The sequence below is a fragment of the Peromyscus californicus genome, unplaced genomic scaffold, assembly GCF_007827085.1.
Source record: "Peromyscus californicus insignis strain IS unplaced genomic scaffold, ASM782708v3 Scaffold_12__1_contigs__length_115047231, whole genome shotgun sequence".
Classification (NCBI taxonomy): Eukaryota; Metazoa; Chordata; class Mammalia; order Rodentia; family Cricetidae; genus Peromyscus; species Peromyscus californicus.
In genome coordinates this window covers 84,370,292-84,385,785 of record NW_026294413.1, presented here as the reverse complement: position 1 = coordinate 84,385,785, position 15,494 = coordinate 84,370,292, and the positions used below count along the sequence as shown (strand labels likewise).

Sequence of the window (15,494 nt, the reverse complement as noted above, 5' to 3'; positions counted from 1 at the left end):
TGGTAGCCTGTATTGTTCTGAGGGTCTATGAGACTTCACTGACCAACAAATCAAAGGGAGTATCCCACACCTTGTAATTTTCATTTGAGAAACCATGGCATCTGGGGGAAGTAGTATTCCTCCACCGTCATATAGGGTAACTTCATTTAAACTTAAACGTGTATGTGTGTGTGTATGTGTGTGTGTGTGTGTGTGTGTGTGTGTGTGTGTGTGTGTGTGTGTGTGTGTACAGATACATGGAGTTTCTAAAACAGCAGATTTCCATGTCTTTTTCCAAGATCTTTGTGTTAGTTTGTTATTGATTTCTTTTTTAAAAGAATGCATCGCATGCGTCCTTTATCAGTGCCAAATCCACCCTCAGCAAGGGTTAAGCAGTTGAAGGTGCAGTAATGGTCTTCATCTGACCTGGAATGACAGATGGACCATAACATTAAATCACATCTCAGAGAAAAACCTAACTGACTAAGGTCAGACCATCACCTTAATATAAGGACCACAGTGAACCATTCTTCCAGTGCTTAACCTGGCGTGGAGTCAAGGTCTTTTTGGAGTTAAAAAAAAATAAAAAGAAGACAAAGAAGAAAGAAAACTATCTTCCAGAAAAACTCACTGGTATCCAACATGCTGCATATAACTGTGGGTATGCAGAGGTTTCTGGATCCCCTAAATCTCATTTACTAATCATTTAGCGCCCCCAGGACATCTGTAAACTACAGACCAAGAACCACTCAGAGGGGTGCCCCCGGGGCCTTCCCTGTAGATGGCACCTGTGGAGATCAACACTCATCTAAGTGCCAAGTAAAGACTCTGCCCTTCCTTGTCTGGGAGGGCTTGGGGGCAGCAGGTGGCTCCAGGCTGAGCTCTTTGGCAAGAATTTGCGATGTAGACAACCTGCCCTCTTGATGGAAGTGAGCGGGTAGTTTCCTATCTAAAAGGAAACATTGCTTGGACAACCTCCCTTTCTGTCACCCTGGCAGGGAACTGGCTCCGAGTGTAGCCACCTGATGTCACCACACCCTCAAAGGGTGGAACTGGTGGTTTTCTTGAACTCTGGGCATCAGGAAACCCAGCCAAGGCTTTTTCAGGGCAGGATAGCCTCCATGCTTCCGGGGTCCAGGGCCTCTCCAGCAGCGGTGTCTCTGGAGCCCCTTACCTCCAAGAACATCTCTGGGGAGGTTTCTCTGATGAAAGCCTGACTTCTCACAGCTCTGATGACAAAAGCAAAGGCGAGTATGGATGGGGTACCACATCCATACTACCACAGGATAGACTCCCGTGACTATTCCTGATCCGTGTTGGGTGGAGTAGAGACGCTGCTTTGGGCCCTCTCTGGAGCACTGGGGACCAGAGGTAAGGAGGATCCTTTCAGCACTCCTCTCAAGACACTTCCATACTTACCCCATGTTCTAACCATACCCTCCCCACCCTTGCCTCAGCTCTCAGAATGGAAAGTGGCCTCAGTTTGTGCTAAACTGGTGACGTCATTGTCACCCTTAAAACCACTCTCAGATCTGCCCCAGGCTGGAAAGGCTGCCAGAGCAGAGGCTAGTCCACGTCTGCTACCAAGACCGACCATGCTGGCTGGTCCCTTAAACAGGAGGCAAACTGTGGCCCCCATCAAGGGGCTGTCATGAGAATGATATTCATAACCACTGAGAAATGCTCAGAAGAGAAGCTGCAACACTAATTCTGACTGCACTTCAGCAAAGTGCTCCCGGGTGCTTTCACACCCCCGTCTTCGTGACTTGTCCTGTCAGCTCTCTCAGAATGACATCCATACCATAATGGAGCCGAGCCACCTAGAGGAAATGACTTATCCAAGGTCACAGAGGGAGCAGGTGACAGAGCATCTGAAAGGCTCCTGTCTGTCATCACAGCACCTAGTCCTGGACTGATGGGACCCTGAAGGCAGAATGCAAAGGGGCAGATTCTACACAGGAGTGCTGGAGTTTGCATACTGCCCACCTTAGGTCAGACAGCACAGTGTCAGCCTCTCTCCCACTCATCCTCTCCTAGTGCATTCGGGACAGTGTTGCTATGGTGATTTTTCAGAGGAGTCCAGTGACTAACCGGGCCACAGAAATGTGACCGGACCACCAGTGAGTGACGATGTCAGAAGAGTGACTCCCTAGAAGGAGACATCTCATCTAACCTGAGTGGTCCAAGACACAACAGAGTCAACTGCAAGAGTGTGGTACGCCCTCCATTGAAGGGAAGCCTGTTTCAGACAGGCCGTATGCCAGCTCCTTGAAGAATGCATGGGCCAATAGGGCCAGGCCCACTCAGTCTCGGCTCCAGAAAATGGGCTCCAGCCTTATTTCTGAAAACCAGAGCCCACTCATCTTGCTGTCTCCAGGGGTCTTAGCTCTGTTGAGGGGGATACTGGGTTTCTTTTTGAACCTAAGAAGGTGGATTCTAAAATCCACCCATCAGTGGCGGGGGGGGGGGGGGGGGGGGGGGGGGGGGTGAGGTTGATGCCCAGCCTTGAGCTAGATGGCCAAAGTTCATCTATCAACTTACAGTGGATTCAAAGGGAAATTCTGTTTTTATGTATCATTTTAGTTGGTATTTGCAAGGGGCACGAGTTGGATCTGGGGACAAAGTAAAACAACCTCTAGTACTCCAGCTCGGGGGCTGTGGTGGGATAGGATGGAACACAGGTAAGGTGGTTTCACCAGATGTCTTCTGGGATCACTGTCTGTCATAGTTTTTGAGGCATGGTCTCTCACTCAACCAGGAGCCCAGCAGCTCAGCTAGGCTGGCTAGCCAGTGAGCTATGGGGTTCTGTCTGTCTCTGTTTCCCGAGCACCGGGGTTGTAGACGCTACCATGCCCAGATTTCACATGGGTGTTGGACTTGAACTCAGATCCTCATGCTTAAACGACAGGCACTTTACCAACTGAGCCATCTCCACAGTCCCCTTGAGTCTAAATCCACAGCCGTGAGCTGATCCGGGCATGGATATATATTTTTTTTTTTTGGTTTTTCGAGACAGGGTTTCTCTGTGTAGCTTTGTGCCTTTTCCTGGAACTCACTTGGTAGCCCAGGCTGGCCTCGAACTCACAGAGATCCACCTGGCTCTGCCTCCCGAGTGCTGGGATTAAAGGCATGCGCCACCACCGCCCGGCCCGGGCATGGATATTACACACTAACAGGATAAGAAAACAAGGGTGTAAGGAAAAAAAAAAAGACTAGCCCCAGACCTTGTCGTAATTGGGAAAACAAGCCAATGCTCCCATCCAGGATTCCTGACACCAAGGACTTAGGCAGTGGCTAACGGCACTGAGGATGTAATGCAGGAACAGGGAAGAGCAGTCTAGGGATGAGTGGTGAGACAGGTACCGCCTGGACCTGCCCTTAGTGCCCAGGACCTCATGGGAGGGTTAGAAAAAGGCTGGGAATAGAATAGCACTCTGAAAATGGCCCAGCACTAGTGGGTGGGTGGCAGCCTGTTCTCTCCTCTCAGGCTTCCTCCCCACCCCAGGGCCTGTGTCTGGCTGGAGTTGAGATAGCCTGAATAGGGTCTCGCCCTCCAAAGCCCACACGAAATTTGGTTGCCACGTGGCAGCATTGGAAGGTAGGACCTTGAGGACAAGATTAAGTCTGGATCATTTGAAGCAAGATTAAGGCTCTTCTTCAGGCAGGGGTTAATTCTCGCTGGAGTGGATTAGCTACCCAGAGAGCAGGTTGTTGTAAGCCAAGGCATCTCTCCCATTGAGTCCCTGGGGCACACGCGGCTACCTGTTTACTTTCTTGTTTTTTGGGAGGCAGAACTAGGCTCTTGTCACACGCTGCCACCTAATCTTAGACTTCCAACCCTCAGAACCGTGGAGTCTCCAAGCGAACCTCCTTCTTTTAGAAATAACCCAGTCTCAGGGATTTTGGAGTAGCAACAACAGAGAGACAGAGATAGGTGAAGAACAGCTTCTGTCCCCGTGGAAGGGATATGAGCAAGCTATGACAGTATGAGTCTGCCACTAGTCACTCAGGTGCCATTTCTTCTTAATTGTTATAGTCTGTCCCACAGCTTTTCAAACACCCATGTGTCCTTTATGGAGTTGCGTAATTGCCATGCGAGGACAATAGATTCTAGTCTCCAGTCCTGTGTGTGACCTTGGCAACATCTCCAAAGTGATCACAGAATTGGAGTTCAAATGGCCAGCCCTTCTCCAGCACCCACTGCTAGTCCAGTTTAGATTTGCCCGGTTGCTCCATGACCACCCGTCTGTGGGGTATGCATGTACATATGAGCATTCCCAGCCACCTTGGATCACCCAGAGCGAAGCTTGCAGCTGGGAACGAGGTTAGCTGATCTCTTGATGTGACGTTCATCGTATCCCATGTCATCCCATTAGTGTTATTTCCTCAGGGACCCTGACAGTTGGTATGAGTCGAGGAACTGAAGGTCAGCAGCAGGGTGGGGACATCTTCTCTACCCATACTGATGAGCCCACATTTCCTTCCCCCACAGCTCTATGCTGCAGGTAGCTTCCCTCTAAACTAGAAAAGGATGCCTGGACAGAGGGACAAAGTGAGACACACTTCTTTCCCTTTGAACCTGAAGTGTGTACAACTGCAGCACGTGACCCCATCTGAATTCCCGGAATCACAAGGACTGAAAAGCGGAACAGGGTGGGGGAAGGTGATACAGTGCTGCTCAGTGTTGGTACTGATATCAGTAAGAGTTTTTCTAAGGGACAAGGGAGTCTAGATGTCATCCCACCCAAGATCCCAATGAGAGTGCCTAAGGACACTGCTCACCAAACTACGCAGGATGGTGATTGTCACAGAGCCTAGTCAATCATAAAAGCACCCACCCCACATACCACTGTCCCCTCTCCTGCCACCCCAGCTGAGCACTTAAGAGCAAGTGGGAACAGCAGCTCACTCTCCACCAGCTGAGACCCAGAATGCAATTAGACACGATGACCCAGACCAATGTCCTAGAGACCCTGAGGCTCAGGGCTTGGGAGTCTAAAGAGCATGTGTTGGCTGGAGCATTGCTAGGAAATTACTGCTGGCATACAGAGCCTATTGCCTTGTCTTTATAATCTACCACATCTGGACTTGGGGGAAGAACACCACCAGATGTTCCGAAAGCAGTTTTCTTCGTTCTTTAAAAAGCACAACAATGTACTGTGGTCAAATGCAAATGCGCGTGTGTGTTCAAAGCGTGTGCTCTCGGTGTTTAAAGGATGTTACATTCTATATGATGACACTTCGGGCCATAAATCACACCCACAGTGGTGCAGGGTGGAGGATGAGACACTGTGCTCCTCTCCCCTCTGTCTGCTGTCTTGGTCCCCATGATTTTCTGTCTCTTTGCAAGCCGCATTGTGTTGGAACCTTTTCAATAAACAGAATCCAGGAGTGTTCCTCCTGCAACCCATCTGTTGGGGACAGTTTCCAAGTCTCTTGGTGCTTCAAAGCACGACTCATGCACAGCCCTGGGCATGACGGTTTTTTTTTTTTTACTCTTCAGAATGCCTCTGACAATGGTTAATTTATAAATTAGGTACCGTAAGAGATGAACCACAATAACTAATAATAAGATGGACCAGTTATAACGATACGTTGTAATAAGTTACGTGAATATACCGCTTCTCCTTTGCTCTCTCTCAAAATAGTTTGTCATGCTGCATTGAAACATCAGTCCTCATACGACAATTGACTTGATAACTGATGACTAATGGGTGGGTAATGGATGCAGCATGTATACACCAGGCGTAGGAATGATTTGTGTCCTGAGCAACACAGACCTGGGCGGTACAAGGTTTCATCATGCTTCTCTGAAAGGCACAGCGTGCATTTTAAGAGCCCATGAATGGTTTCTTTCCGTAATTTTTCATTTAGTATTTTCAGACTGTGATGGACCAACCACAAGCTAACTTAAGTCGGACAAGTGAAACCATAGACAACGGGGTCTACTGTACTTAACTTGGAGTCTCAGCTCAGCCACCTTGTATCTGGGTGATCTCCGGTAAATTACCTAGAAGCCATCACACTTTTTCTTCCTTCCTTTGCAGGATGAAAAGCCAAGGTCTAGCCTAGCTCACTCCAGTGGGAATATACATGAGAGGTGTGCTCAGCTGACTTACTGGAGATGGGCATTTTTCTAAGATGACCTTCGAAGTTATGAGAAAAATTGTTGACTGCTTTTCCCAGAATTGTGAGTCCACTGGGGCACCACTGTCCTGCCTTAATTCCCGAAATGGTCCTGTTACCCAAAGGCCAGAGTCCCTGAGGGCTGAAGCAGACGTGGGAGCCACATCCCGTGAAACCGTCGGCAGGCCCTCCTTCTCTCTGTGCTCTAGAAGATGCTCCACCTCCTCCAGTGCCAGGATCTCGTGCCCTGACCTGGAGCCTGTGCTCTCTGTTCCCCTCCATTTGGGACTTGCTCATCTGCACAGTCCAGTGGAAGTCTCGGCTTATGTGTGAGCTGCTCTGGCTGCCTTCTCCACTCCAGGTTGAAATGCTGTTATCGCCACTCCTTCCACGGTGTGTCTGCCCTTGCCTCCATTTACCTGCTGCGCTTGACACGTGCTGGAGAAGCCTTTTGTACAATGACACCTGGTGGTTGAACTGGAGATCCCTTCTGTGTCCTCCATGTCTCTTTTGCCAGGGTTGGGTGGTGGTGAGGGTGGTGGTCGTGGTGGTCAATGTGCAGAGTGACACAGCACATAGTTGGAAGCACAGCCGGAGAGGCTCACCTGCATGGCATACAGAACCCCCGCACTCAGCTCCTGAGTGCAGTCCTTGAACTTGGGCTGAACCCTGCCCAGGAGCATCGCCCTGGGAAAAGAAACTGCATTTGCATTGATCCTCTGCACAGCCATTCTCTTTAGGGCCATACATTGTTCCTTCTTGACATGGAACCTGGGTAGCAGCAGTCCCCTCCCTCCCTCCTTGCTTGCTATGTAAATACGGGCTCCTTGAAGGATATTTATTGGCCTGCAGAAAAGATGCGGGGGAATTTTGCTCTCTAGGTGAGTGATAAAAAAGAGCAGCCAGCGGATATGTTCGCCAGCTTATTTACCACAAATCTCTTATTTATGGTCTCATAACCTTCTGATGGCCTGGTTCCCCTCCCCATCCACCTGGTTTTCTTCCCAGATGGAGAAATGTGCTGAGCTGAGGACTATTTGTCCAAGGTTCCTTTCTGCTTCTAGTTTCGACAGCTGGAGCCAGACCGATTGATTTCCCTGGGACTACATGGATGCTGATGAGGGCTGCAGCATGGTTTCCTTGCTGCAGAGTGCAGCTTAATGTGGTCTGACAGATGGTGTTTGGGGTCCAGCCTGCACTGAGCACCCTCTGGCTGGGTACCTTGCAGGCCATGGATGTGCTTTGGGCAGTTCACAGCAGTTCCACGAGGATGCAATGTGTCCCCCAACCAAACTCTCTTATAGACTATACAAGCCCCCTTTCTCCATTATCTAGCTGGCAGAACTATACCATTGCTCATACCCTTATCTGGGTGGCCTCCTAGAATCTCCCACAATAGGCAGACAGTTATGCTCTGTTGGTAGCACCCACCTCCTATCCTTCCATTCCCTGGGTTGCATGCCTGTATGGTCTTTGCCCAGCCCAGTTCCTACTATCCCAGCCTGATACTGCTGCCAAATGGACCTTCTGGGCTCCAGTGTTCAGTTAGGTCCTGATCCATTCCTGCTCATGGCTCCCTGAGCAGTCTTTCCAAGCTCATACTGACCAGGTTACTCGCTGTTGGATTATTTAGACGAATCCTTGACCACAGTACTCAGACTCTTGGCGGGGAATCAGAGCACTGTCTTGGATTAGCAGGCCTATCATGGTGTCAGCCTTCAGGAGTCCTGAAGCTCCCTGTCTACTGGATCCTGTGTGGCTCTCTCCTTCCTCCTGGCTTGTAGCCCCTCTCTTGGTATAACTGCTGCTTATTTCTTTTGAATGCCTCCTACCTCTCTCCCTTCTTGCCCCTGACCTTCCTCTCTGACCTCAAGAATCTCTCCCAAAGTCAACTCCTTTAGCATCTCGAAGCCAACCCTCCTGAAAATTGGGCCAGACACTTGTTCTGTTTTCTGTAGGCCACTGAAAGCTAGAACCACAAACCACGTAGGTTAAAAAAAGAAGTTTATCTTTCTACCATTCAGGAGACCCAAAGAGTGACGCCACGACATTGGCCATGATGGCTCCCCCATAGGGTGTGAGAAAGGCTGCATACCCATCTCTCTCCTAGCTTGCAGGTACCTCATTCCTACACCAGCAGCCTTTGCCATCTCATGGCTTGTCTTCTCCCTGGTTCTGCCTCCCCACTCTGTCTCTAACAAGGACACATGTCATTGGATACTGCAGAATGACTTCATCTCAAAATCTTTGTGTTAATTTCATTTGCAAAGATCTTTTTTTCTAAATGTGACCAAGTAAGGTCACATTTGAGGTACTGGGCATATATCTGGGGACCGTGCCTCTCTTCTGTACCTCCACACAGCCGAGGGACACGCCTTGATTTCCTTTCTCAGCATGGAGGTAATGGTCTAATTCCCTAACATGGAGCTCTGGGGAGCTGGAACGTGACTTGTCTGCCCCAGCACCTAGCACATGGCATGGCTCATGGACACACATAAATAACAAAGGGACAGTGGATGAATTGGATGTTTCTTCCTCATTCTAAAAACCAGCCCAAGAGGGAAGCAAGGTGGGCCTAAGGCAGTGTAATAAATTGTGGCGACAGGAATTGCTACTGCTTTTTTGGTCACTGCTTGGGAGATTCTATGGAAAGAGTTTCTACAGACCCGGTTGTGCCAAGACTGACCAACCAGGAGGCCATCATAGCGTAAGGTGGACACAGCTCCTTGAAGGATAGTAAATCCAATAGGGACTTGATTCCTGCCCAGTACCTTCAAATCTCAGGGAGAGGGCCATTTGCTTGCTGACCATGCCCTCAAGCAAGCCCTAGGTTTGGATACTAACCACATTTCACAGGAGAGAAGTGTGAGGTTCAGTAATGCAAGCATGTGGCCCAGATAACAGTGAGCATAAAACAGAGGCCAACTCGACCCATCTGCCCTTGACCTGCCTCCTCCCCTCTGAGGAGTCTCTCTGTGGGGAAGAGCAGCCTTGTTTTGGAGGCATCTGGCTAGGCTATCAGCTCAGACTTTACCCTAAGAGTGAGGAGGGATCTCCCAAGTATACACCCTCTAGCTTTCTCCTGGCTTGCTGTTGTGCAAGACACACTCTGCTTTGTGGGCATTATGAAAATTAGCCAAGGGACAATCAAAGCATGCCTGCACTCTACCCCACAGGCTTATCTAGCTTGCTGGAACCTCTACCCTGCATTCTCCAAGGAGGGCTTCCCTTGTTCTCATCATAGAGAGGCGAGAGAAACTGGAGGTGTCCTGAGTGGGTGACTCCTATCCGATGGCTGCATGCTCCTGCAAGCACGCTTCAGCCTCTTGCAACAGTCCCCCAACAGGAAAAATCTGAGTGGTACCTTGGAGCACCGAGAGAAGGGAGCAGAGGGGCATGTGTCTCTGTGGGAGTGTCACCACCCTCAGTGAACAAAAGGAGTCTCTCTGGCTAAAACACTTAAACACTTTGCAGGATGTCCATCCCCGCCCCGCCCCCCATCAGACAGTCCTCCAACATCCTGTGATGAGCTGATAGGCTCTTCTGGTGTCTTATAGGGGATGAAACAGAGGTTCAAAGTGGTTAAGGACTTCCCAAGGGTCCCCAGGTCTTAAGGGGGAGAGTCAAGATGCTCTTGTGCTTTCTTGCCAATTACGCCTTCCACTTCCTTCTAGTAACCAGATGTACTGCGCTAGCTGAGTGCAGTTTTCCTGGAGGTGTGGTTACCTTGGAGGAGATAACTGGGGCAATGTTGCTGGTTCCTTGGGGTCCCTTGGGAATGGACGGGTGTCTAATTACCAGTATGGTGGTGATGGGGTGCTCAGGACAGGGAGCCCCATCCCACCTGTGTGTGGGAATACCTGACTTGAGGAGGCAGATTCAAGACAGGTGAGTCAAGTGGACAGGTCAGGGAGAAAGCTAGCTGCTCCAGGGAGAGGAGCCTGGGTAAGCCCCGGAGCTGGGCTGTTACCCAAACTGCCAAGTATCTGGAATGACAAGGAGTGGGTTGGCCTGGAATCCTGAGGATCAGGCAGGGTGGGGACCATGTGGTGCAGATGGTGAGGTGGAAGGGGAAGGTGCCAGACCCTGGAAGGCTGCAGGACAGCCTGGGGACATGGATCATGGGCAAGTGGGAGAACAGAACGGTTTTAAGCAGGAGGAATGTGTTCAAATTTATTTTTTCAAAGGATTATTCTGGAAGCTTTAAGTGGATCAGGGCCAGGTTTGGGGGGTGAGAGGTGGTAAGGACTTTGAAACTGTAAAAACGTGCAGAAATGCAAGAATAAAGTTGGAAGCTCTTCGGAGGGATAAAAGCAGCAGGAACTATCAAATGTGGGAGGAGAATGCAAAAGCTAAAGGTACATGATGACTTCCAGGACACCTCCTGGGTCCTGGCACAACAATGAGGTGGCCTGAACACAAGGCAATCAGCTTCCCACCGCTGATGTGGAGGCCTGTGGCTGCCCACTCTGGACCTGTCCAGTGGGGCCCTGGGCCTATCACTCAGGGAAAGAACAAGGCCCACCGGCTTGAGGTTGATGTATTGGGAGGGTAACAGAAGAAGCAAAGGAAAGACCTAGATAACAAAGGTACTAAGGAGCTGGAGAGATGGCTCAGTGGTTAAGAGCACTTGTTGCTCTTGCAGAGGACCTGGGTTCTATTCCCAGTGCCCACACAGTAGTTCACAACCATCCATACTGCAGTTCCAGGGTATCTAACAGGCATGCACACAGTGTACACTTGTCACACAAGCATGTAGTCAAAACATCCATACATGCAAAATAAATGAATATATCTTTAAAATTTGAAAAAAAAAGTTAAAAAAAATAATTGAAGGTACTAAAAGGAAGGCCATGGGGGAAGGTCAAGAAAAATGAGGGACTAGTTTCAGGAGCAGGCACGGTCCATGGGCCCAATGTCACAGAGACCCTGCAAGGTAAGGCAAGTGCTGGCTGGACTTGACCCTGCAGGGTCATTCCACAGTTGCTGAGGTTGATGCAGCCATGGGCGGGAGGAGATGCCAAAGCAAGGACAGAAGAGTGGCAGGAAGTGGATGTGTAGTGCAAGCTCTTTCCCAGGGTTAAAGGAGAAGGGAAGCACAGTCCACAGCACCGCCTTCAGAGAGGTCCTTCTCTTTTAATGGCCTCATTAGCATCATGGAGGAAGCTTGCACAGGGATGCTTGATGTCTTCGGTTCCCAGCAGGACATGGCCTGAAGCGCACAGGCCCTCTCCCTCCCTCTTCTCCAGGGATGCCTGCCTGCCGGTTGTGGTCCAGCATGAATCCTGGGTTTCCCTCCTTCCATGCTCTCCCCTCACTTCTCTCAGTCCAAAGGATTCCACAAATGGTCACCTGATTGTTGATTTCCCCGGTACCAACAGTTCGAGGGTGGCCTGACTTACGCAAGCTCTAGGATCGGCACATGAAGCAGCTGGTGGCACACGGTAGGACTGAACTTGATCTTAGGCTCTGCGGGGCGCTGGATGGTTTCTGGCACTGTGATTAAACATCCTGACCGAAAGCAACTTAGAGAGGAAAACATTCATGATCTCTTTTAGGTTAGAGTCTACCATCAAAGGAAGCCAGGGCAAGAGCTCAGACAGGAACTGGGAGGCAGGAACTGAAGCAGAGACCATGGAATAACACTATGTACTGGCTTGCTCTCCATGGTTTGCTCAGCCTGCTCTCTTACGCAACCTAGGACCACCTGCTCAGGGGTGGCACCACCCATTTTGGACTGGTTCCTCCTCCATCAGTTATTAATCAAGAAAACGCCTCACAGACACATCCATGGACCAATTTGACGGAGACAGTTCCTCAGCTGAGGTTCCCTTCCCGAGGGACTCTAGTTTGTGTCAAGTTGACAAAAACTGCCTAGCACACCACAGGATGGACCAAATGTCTTCATGTTCCAAGGGAGCTCCCTCACAGCAGAATGGACCAGAATTGGAAGAGGGCTATGAAGAAGACAGGGGGCGGAAGGACTTGGGGCCAACCAATGAATGGATTGCTGAAGTCTGAGTTGTACGTCTCTTCTAGCCCTTCCTTCAGGGACATCAGGGACACCACCACAGGCGAGCTGGTTGACCACAGGGCTACAGAAATCAGCAAACGCTACAAGTTGAAGTTCTGTCTTACACCTCACTGGATGGTCTAGGAGTGAGGAGAGTATCAGCGTTGCACAGGAATCTACGAAACAGCCCTGGGCTCCTGCAAGCCCCCGGAGGATTGACCTACAAGGATTTTTAGGTCATCTTCAACCTTTTTTACTTTTCTTTAGAAACAGACAGGAACATTATCTTCCTAATTTGGACTTCAGTATCTGCTCTGTTTCCTTTAGTAGAAAACATACGGTAAGGACAGGTTAAGAGGGCAAAGGGGTTTCGGTGACCTGTGTTTTGCTTTGTTTTGTTTTCAGAGATCAAGATCCCCGGCATCTGGGAGAAAATTGAACAGAGCAGGGCGGGATCTCCGTGTTTCCTCTTTGGGTGGCATTTGGAGCCAGGTCACCTGATTACAAGCTAGAGAGAAGAAAGGAACAGAGCTAATGAGCTGAGTCTCCCTGCCTCACCATCCAGAGCCCTGTCCTCACCAATCAGAAGGCAGGGACCACAAACCTTTGTCTGGAGAATGAGTTCAATCAGAGTCTATCTCCTGGCTTCTCTTCACCCATCTGCCCTGGAGGTCCCACGGCTTCGTTTCTAGGAAAACACACAACTGTGTCTCTCCACGGGGACAAAAGGAGGGGACTTGGCAGCTGTTGGCAGCCCAGAGTGGAAAGAAGCCTAACGTTCATATGGCCTCCGATTTGGGGTGCTGTTGACCATAGCCAGTAGATTCTGTAACACGTTTCAAAATGCCTGGCAAAGATCCCCTGTTTCAAGCACATATGTGTGTCCATGTGCGCTCGACTCCATGATCAATGGATACCAAGCATGTCTCGTGTCTGCGTCGAAGAAAATATGCTCCCTGCTTGCACTGCATACCACACCTTCTCCGATCTCATCCTCATACACACGCTGTGGGGGATGGCCATTTCTACTTGGTATGTTCTAGAAATTAACTGACCAATGCATATTTGTTCTTCTCTCCTCGTTTTCACCAACTTGGTTTTCGGCTTCAGATCTCTCCCGCTTCCGCGGTCTCTCATCTTGTTTCTCTGCTTCAGATCTCTCCCCCTTCCGCAGTCTCCCAAGTGCCCTCCCCACAGCCCCCTTTGGAACCTTCCTTTCTCTCCTTTCTCTCCTCCTTGCCAGCTCCTTTTCCCTTCTCTGGCTCTTCCTCTGGGCCCCTCTCCCGTCTCCTTCCTCTCTCTCACCCAGCAATCCCAAGGTCAACAAGCAACTGTACAGAGACCTGCACTCATGAGGCTTTAATTAGGATCCCTTCAGAAACCTTGACCCCGGAGAGAGCTCGGCACTCAGCTGCCAATTTCCTTAGCTCTAGCTCATCGCTGCTTCGCCTCGCCTGGCTCCTCCATGCCTTTAAGAGCAAAAAGCCAATAAAAGAGATTTAGAATGGACACGTGGATAAGGAAAGGCCTGAAGGTATCCCACCTCCCCTTCCCACTCACAGTTGAGAAAATTGAGGCTGCACTCTGGCAGGAACCAGGATGCCTCAGCCGCATGGAGCCAGTCAAGAGAGGTGCTGCTCTCAGGCCCTGGTACCCCAGTCTTTCCCGCTCTGGTGCCCCAGGACATGGCCACCAAAGGACTCTGAATTTGGAGAACACCTTAAGGACCAGACTGCTTAGCAACACGTGCTGACATTTTTTTTTTTCCTAGACATGCCCCGAGGCATCTTGGGAAGAAGCTGCAAAGTTAAACAGAAACAAACGGTGAACTCAGTAATTGCACACGCTCCTATTTTCTTAAGAAACCAACTGGATCTCATTACGATAGGCTCCTGAACGTAGACAGAGAAAACCTTGTCGTCACCCGTTAAATATGTCTAATTTTACACACTGTCATGTAGTGCTCCATCCAGCTGGCTCTCTTCGAGGAGGAGGAGGAATGAATGATAGCCACTTGGCCTGTTTCTCAGCACGTACGGTTTTTTTTCTTCTTCTTTTCAGGGAGGGCTGGGGAGGACGCCTTGTCTCCTTCATACCTAACATCTGCAGTAGACTTTTAATTAATCAAAACCAGAAACTGTTAGTCTAAGGTTGATAGGCCATTTTGTCTTATCCAAATCCCACCACTTGGCCAGTCCTCAGTTTCCCCAACCGTAATGTGAGAGCTGCCTGGCGTTTCCCAGGGCCTAAGCACTGCTGCTGCTCAGACCCACTCTGTGCTTGCCAAGACCTTAATTGCATCAAAATGCTGAGCAGAGTCTGCTTTTTGTTAAGGCTTTTGCTTACAGAACTGTCTTCCAAATCGAGAACCTTCCTGATGCTTTGAAATAAGCCTAGACCTTAAGGAAAAATGAAAATTGCGATATGGAGCCTCCGAGTGCCCTCAACTCCCCGTAAGGAAACGTGCACAGAGGACACACATCCGGTTCAAGGACTTTATACAAACTTATCGTAACTTAACAGTCATAAGCTAATAGTCAAAGGGAATTAATAATAGGGACGTGGCCATTTGAGCAGTGAGATGGGCCCGTGTCATGGAATTTTTGCAGCTAAACCCTCTTGAGTTTCTGTACGCTAATAGCAATTAGCTCCTGAGTTAATGGCAGCTGCGGTCATAATGAGATTGGAATTGATCATTTGGAAGCAGGCTCCCATAAGCTGGCCTTATGAGCCATTTCAGCCGCAAAGCACTGCCTTGACCCCTTCTCCTCATACCTTCCATCATGACCCCATCTTCAAGGCTCCCTGGAGTCAGTGTACAGGCTCCTTCACATACAGCCTGTGCTGAGCAGGGCACAGACAGCATGGAGGTAGGTTGCACTACAGCCTGTGCAGCTGGGATTCTGAGCCCTGAAGGTCAGATTCCAGATGGCTTCTGTTCACCAGCCCTGTCCTGGACCCTTTTCATTGGGAGCTCCAGTCCATCTTAGGGTTAGTTTCTATACCTTTCTCTGCCACTTACCAGTTCCGGACAGTGAGTTAGCTTTTCTCCATCTCAGCAGCTTCGGCTGTCAAGAGCATGTTACCTACCAAGTGGGTTTGTAGTAGTGATGAAATAAGAAAATCTATCTTGAAGACGTACAATAATTGCCTTTCTCTGTGTATCAGTTAGCTTTGGCTGTGTAACAAATCATTCTCCAACTTAATGGTTTACAATAACAATCCTTTCGTCTAGCTCAGGGTTACAGGGCTCTGCTGGGTGTTTTTCTTAGACACTCGCATACTGCTATCATTGCTTGATGGGGGAGGGGGAGCTGGATGGTCTAAGTATGATACATACACACTTGTGGTTGGCAGGTTTTCAGCCTGAGTCATA

The 15,494-nt window shown here is 49.6% G+C and overlaps 1 long non-coding RNA gene across 1 annotated transcript; it reads right to left on the bottom strand.

The window, feature by feature from the left end:
• Window positions 1-10,264: 10,264 nt before the first annotated feature.
• Window positions 10,265-14,177, bottom strand: LOC128108024 (uncharacterized). The gene is made up of 3 exons (XR_008217277.1): window positions 13,679-14,177; window positions 12,723-13,587; window positions 10,265-12,626 (listed from the first exon to the last, which is right to left on the bottom strand). It is a non-coding gene; the product is annotated as an uncharacterized LOC128108024 (long non-coding RNA).
• Between the last annotated feature and the right edge of the window lie 1,317 nt (window positions 14,178-15,494).